At 38.0% G+C, this 6,705-nt stretch overlaps 1 long non-coding RNA gene across 1 annotated transcript; it reads right to left on the bottom strand.

The window, feature by feature from the left end:
• Window positions 1-4,187: 4,187 nt before the first annotated feature.
• On the bottom strand, window positions 4,188-6,058 carry LOC103694560 (uncharacterized). Its single transcript, NR_190688.1, has 3 exons — window positions 5,840-6,058; window positions 4,726-4,782; window positions 4,188-4,523 (listed from the first exon to the last, which is right to left on the bottom strand). It is a non-coding gene; the product is annotated as an uncharacterized LOC103694560 (long non-coding RNA).
• Between the last annotated feature and the right edge of the window lie 647 nt (window positions 6,059-6,705).

The raw sequence follows: 6,705 nt of genomic DNA, 5'->3' as shown, positions 1-6,705 counted from the left end.
ATTATTGTGTGAGGTGCAATATATGTTTTGAGCCTTAGTCAGGTTTCTTTTACGTATGTAGGTGCCCTTGTATTTGGGGCATAGATATTTAGGATTGAGTTCATCTTGGTGGATATTTCCTTTGATGAATATGAAGTGTCCTTCCTTATCTTTTTTGATGACTTTTAATTGAAAATTGATTTCATTTGATATTAGAATGGCTACTCCAGCTTGCTTCTTCTGACCATTTGCTTGGAAAGTTGTTTTCCAGCCTTTCACTCTGAGGTAGTGTCTGTCTTTGTGTCTGAGGTGTGTTTCCTGTAGGCAGCAGAATGCAGGGTCCTCATTGCGTATCCAGTTTGTTAATCTATGTCTTTTTATTGGGGAGTTGAGGCCATTGATGTTGAGAGATATTAAGGAATAGTGATTATTGCTTCCCATTTTATTCATATTTCGATGTGAGGTTATGTTTGTGTGCTTTTCTTCTCTTTGTTTTGTTGCCAAGACGATTAGTTTCTTGCTTCTTCTAGGGTATAGCTTGCCTCCTTATGTTGGGCTTTACCCTTTATTATCCTTTGTAGTGCTGGATTTGTAGAAAGATATTGTGTAAATTTGGTTTTGTCATGGAATATCTTGGTTTCTCCATCTATGTTAATTGAGAGTTTTGCAGGATACAGTAACCTGGGCTGGCACTTGTGGTCTCTTAGGGTCTGTATGACATCAGTCCAGGATCTTCTGGCCTTCATAGTTTCTGGCGAAAATTCTGGTGTGATTCTGATAGGTCTGCCTTTATATGTTACTTGACCTTTTTCCCTTACTGCTTTTAATATTCTTTCTTAATTTTGTGCGTTTGGTGTTTTGACTATTATGTGACGGGAGGTGTTTCTTTTCTGGTCCAATCTATTTGGAGTTCTGTAGGCTTCTTGTATGCTTATGGGTATCTCTTTTTTTAGGTTAGGGAAGTTTTCTTCTATGATTTTGTTGAAGATATTTACTTGTCCTTTGAGCTGGGAGTCTTCACTCTCTTCTATACCTATTATCCTTAGGTTTGATCTTCTCATTGAGTCCTGAATTTCCTGTATGTTTTGGACCAGTAGCTTTATCTGCTTTACATTATCTTTGACAGTTGAGTCAATGATTTCTAGGGAATCTTCTGCTCCCGAGATTCTCTCTTCCATCTCTTGTATTCTGTTGGTGAAGCTTCTATCTACAGCTCCTTGTCTCTTCTTTTGATTTTCTATATCCAGGGTTGTTTCAATGTGTTCTTTCTTGATTGCTTCTATTTCCATTTTTAATTCCTTCAACTGTTTGATTGTGTTTTCCTGGAATTCTTTCAGGGATTTTTGTGTCTCCTCTCTATGGGTTTCTACTTGTTTATTTATGTTTTCCTGGAATTCTTTCAGGCATTTTTGCGATTCCTCTCTATAGGCTTCTACTTGTTCTCTAAGGGAGTTCTTCACGTCTTTCTTGAAGTCCTCCAGCTTCATGATCAAATATGATGTTGAAACTAGATCTTGCTTTTCTGGTGTGTTTGGATATTCCATGTTTATTTTGGTGGGAGAATTGGGCTCCGATGATGCCATGTAGTCTTCGTTTCTGTTGCTTGGGTTCCTGTGTTTTCCTCTCACCATCAGATTATGTCTAGTGTTACTTTGTTCTGCTATTCTGACAGTGGCTAGACTGTCCTATAAGCCTGTGTGTCAGTAGTGCTGTAGACCTGTTTTCCTGTTTTCTTTCAGCCAGTTATAGGGACAGAGTGTTCTGCTTTCGGGCATGTAGTTTTTCCTCTCTACAGGTCTTCAGCTGTTCCTGTGGGCCTGTGTCTTGAGTTCACCAGGCAGGTCACTTGCAGGGCAAAAGTTGGTCCTACCTGAGGTTCCGAGGCTCAAGTTTGCTCATGGGGTACTGCCTAAGTCCTCTCCGCGGCGGCAGCAACCGAGAAGATCTGCGCCACTCTTTCTGGGAGCCTCCGTGCACCAGGGTTCCAGATGGCGTTTGGTGTTTTCCTCTGGCGTCTGGATGTGTGCAGAGTGCAGTCTCTTCTGGTTTCCCAGGCGTGTCTGCCTCTCTGTAGGTTTAGCTCTCCCTCCCACGGTATTTGGGTGCAGAGAACTGTTTATCCAGTCTGTTTCCTTCAGGTTACAGCGGTGTCTCAGACGCAGTGGTCCTTCCGCTCCTGGGCTCTCCCCTACGGGAACCCAGAGGCCTTATACAGTTCCTCTTGGGCCAGGGATGTGGGCAGGGGTGGGCAGTGTTGGTGGTCTCCTCTGCTCTGCAGCCTCAGGAGTGCCCACCTGACCAGGAGGTGTGGTCTCTCTCTCATGGGGTTTGGGAGCAGAGAGCTGCTCAGGATCTTACCTTTTAAACACTACAGTTCTGGATTCCTTCCACAGACAGAAGATCCCCTCTTGGCGCCTTGGCGATGGCGTGGTTTCCCCAGATTTCAGCACCAAATGTCCCACGCAACCTCTCGCCAGCAAGAATACGTGGGAACCCATGGATCTTTCTGTAGCCAAATGCTTATATTCATTAATAATAGAGAGGGCCGCCACGGGCGCCAGCATAGCGGGGCTTATATACACCCTAGCGTGGCGCATCCACACCTGATTGGTTGCTTACCCATGATCTCAGTAGGCATGCCCCGGAATGGGCAAAGACCTGGCATGAAGGCACTCTTGCACATGCACACACAGTTAACTTCCTGAAAGGAAGTCGGCTGGCGCGGCGGAGGCCAGCACCATCTTGTAATGGCGAAAGCTATCCTGGCCTTCCACATGGGGCGCAGTGGAAGCCAGCGCCATCTTGTGGTGGCGAATGTTATTGCGGCCCTCTACAACCATGCTAATGATTCTGCTAATTTCTGCTGCCAATATGAAAAGTATCCTGGTCTCCTTGGACAACAACTGTATCAGCTTCTGGGGATGCAGGACCCTTGGAAGAAGACAGGAAACACCCACAACTGTGTTCTCAGTCCAGGCTTACTATTTTCACTTTGCTTTCCACCTTTTGGAGTTTTATGGACAGGCATTGACATTATAGTAGTTTTTTCTTTTCCAAGAACTGTGCCCAGATTTTCTCTGTAACAGTTATGGCCTCTATTCAGCTACTATCTTGACTGTAAATTTAGCCTCATTGAATTCTTTTGTTTTTGGACAAATTGCACATTTCAAAATGCCTTTGTTTCTAAACTTTATTGTTTTCTTTTACTGTGTCCCTTCCACAGGTTGTAAACAGGTCTGCTGCAACCAAATGCTCTTCTGCCTTAGAATGGTCTCCACAAAATAAGTTAGTGGATAACCTTTAAACTTTAAACTCTGGGCATTTAGACATGAATCTAGATTCTTCTCTACAATCTGTAGAAATTATGTCTTATTTTTCCAATCCCATGCTCCCAGAAATAAGACTCAGACTCAAAACAAGTTTAAAAATAACTTGTTCATTTAGGAAGGCTCTTCTCTGAATAGCACACCACTAAAACAACCCATTAATTATAATCTACATTCTGTCTCATGACTGGTTACCTGTTATGTGTCATGTGTCCACTACCTCGTATCTTATGTGAAGCCAAATTCCACCCCCCACAAAAAACAAACAATTTTAAAAGAATAAACTATAGATACAGTAATGTAGAAGAGGCTGGAGGAAATGATGTACAGAAAAGGCTCTAATGGAGATATAGCTCAAGAGAAGGCTCCTACTCTTGATACTCTAACTGATGCTATACTGTTGTTAAAGACAGGAGGCTACTTTTGCTACCCCCTGGCAGACTAACAAGTGATTGACGGTGACAATTGTAGATAATTTACATTCCACAAACTCAGTGTGGGGACAACTGTGGTTGAATTAATGAAAAATCCATTGAAGCAGAAGAGGAGAGTTACCTCATTGAAGATTATTAGCACTCTCAAATAACTTGAATATAACAATATCTTTCAGACTTTGAGTCATTCGCCAGGCAGCGCTGTACAGTACCTGAAACAACCAATATACACAAAACAGAGGACTGATTGACAACAATGAGATAAGACACAAATTACCCTCGATAGACTTAAAGCCACAGGAATAGGAGAGGAAAAGTGTTGTGAGTGTTATATGGGGACAACCTCTTGTAGACAGGATGAGGAACTCTCAGATGGTAGATTATGAAAGAGTGATTTGAATATAAAAATATTAAACAATAAGAATGATTTTTAAAAATTTAATAATCATTTACAGAAAGAAAATGCATTTAATAATTTCAACAATTTATTGGCTGGTTACACTGTGTTTATTGTGACATCCATAGTATGTATCTGCTTAGCATTTAAGTGGAATAATGGTTTTCTCACAGATAGAACTTTATTTTCCTTTATTTGAGCCAGTTGTCATTCTATGATGTCCAGATGAACTAGGATTTGCCTGAACATGGCTACTGAATAAGTCACCATAACATGATTGAAATTGTTCACCAGAAGAGTCACAGCATTGTTGCTGTTTTACTGAGAAGGTGTTGTTCTTACAACTATATGAAATGTTAACTTGGGTGGCCATTCACATAGTGTTATCTGTAAAAGAAATGATATTTTCATTTATATATGGAACCCAGACATTTGTGATCATGCTCATAATAACTTCTATTTGATAATGAATATAATTACTTCAGAGATATAGATAGCAATTTGTGAAAGAGAAACATAGACATGTAATATTCAGGGAAGCATAGACTGAATCAAAAAAATAAATGGAGGCCAGTTTGAAATGTCTTACCTAGAGAACTTCAGTGGTATTCTCCAGCAATGTCTGTGATCTTTATGGCAAAGTATCCTTCAGTTGAATTTCAGTTGATACAAGCAAAAGAAAGTATATATACAAAAATTGGATATGAATAAAGTTGAAATTAGAGTCAAATTTCCAAAATCAAAGTGGGAGAAAGTTGAAAATCTGCAATAGGAAAATAAACACAACAAAAGAAAAAAAACAAAATAACAAAAAACAAAGTATAAAACCAAAGCAAAATCAAACAAACAAAAACGAAGAAAACCAAACAAAAAAGAAAAATACCCAAAGAAATAAAAATGGAAAAAATGAAATTTTAAGCATTCCATGACTTATAATGTTATTATTTTTAGTATACTGAAGTTATATATGTGATGAATGTGAATAAAAAGAAAGAGGAAAAGACCTCCAAAATTGCAAATCTAAGAAGGGATTTTTAGAAGAGGGCTAAAATATATTCATAAATAGCCACAATCAATAAATGAAGGCACTTGAAATTGCATAAAAAAGGGGAAATTGACTGTAGAAAGTATACTAACAACATACAAGAATATCAAAAATATGTTTTGTGCACACAAAAATATAAAATAAAATCATTTAGGTTTCCTTATAGAGCCATGATAAGATATTTAGCAAACCCTAAATTATTTATATTCTATCATTGATACTATTTCAAAATCATTTTGTTTGTGACATTAGGTCAATAGCAGAGAACATATAGTTAGGAGAGAAAAAGAAGTAAACATAAACCATTGTACAAAAGAGAGGAAATAGGGGAATTAACCCAATTTTAAGACAATATAATTCTGAGTAACAAGTACTTTAAGTGTTTTTATCAATATAAATGAATCAGAAGTTCTATACAGAGTTTAATACATAATTAGTCATTTAAAATTGTTTTATACTAAACAATTATTGAATACAGTGATTAGAAACTTCTATATCTCAAACAAGAAATAGATCAAGTATAACAGATCTATGGTGCAGGAAGAGAGCAATTCTTTCCTTTAAGTTGTTCGTTCAGTATTTCCATGGTTTTACAAATATATACCCACCCACTATCTGTCCTATGTTAATGTTAGTACAATGCCTATATACAGCTTACCTCTAGTAAAATCTTCAGGAAGACAAAAATGGTTGCAAGCACAATGCTCCCAAGAAATAAAAATTCAAGGTCCATGGCAGTTTTCTGTTACTTATACTAAATTTAAAATCTGGTAACAGCAGTTGTAACAAAGAAGATAGAACAGTCTTTAAAAAGAACCTATTAACTCTTTCTCTGCCTTAAGATTGCCAGCTGAATTGCTTGTTCCAGGCCTTGTATACTGTTGGTGAGGTCATAAAATAGCATTATTTACACTGGAGTGACCTAATAATCACGCTTGAATCAGCTGCCTGAATTAGTCTATTACACAGGAAATCAGATGATCCCTGGATATAACCTTACTCAATATAGAACAGGTTCCATCTAAAAGAGAAAGCGAGTATAAGAGATTAAGAGATACAATCTAGGGTTGGGGATTTGGCTCAGTGGAAGAGCGCTTGCCTAGTAAGCGCAAGGCCCTGGGTTCAGTCCCCAGCTCCGAAAAAAAAAAGAAAGAAAAGAAAAAAAAAGAGATACAATCTAAAAGATGCTAAATGGGCAACAGGTCATAAACAGACTAATCAAAAGTGCAACATAAAAATGTTAAGCATGTTTTGAAATTTAAAGTTGCTTTATTTGATGGAATTCTATTGACTCAATTAAAGATTGGGAAACACACACACACAAACACAAACACATATATACATAGACATACATTTTTCATCTGTACAACGAATACAATATAAAGAGTTCTTTAAAGAAGTAGGGACCATAATAAAATTATTGATCAAGTGGATGTGTGTATGTGAGTGTGTGTGTGTGTGTGTGTGTGTGTGTGTGTGTGTCTGATTTTTTTCCATCTTTATAAACTTGGGTATTTCTTATTT

Source organism: Rattus norvegicus, chromosome Y (assembly GCF_021556685.1).
Source record: "Rattus norvegicus strain SHRSP/BbbUtx chromosome Y, alternate assembly SHRSP_T2T, whole genome shotgun sequence".
Lineage (NCBI taxonomy): Eukaryota > Metazoa > Chordata > Mammalia > Rodentia > Muridae > Rattus > Rattus norvegicus.
Note: the sequence above shows the minus strand (reverse complement) of the source record. Positions and strands in the feature narration are given on the sequence as shown.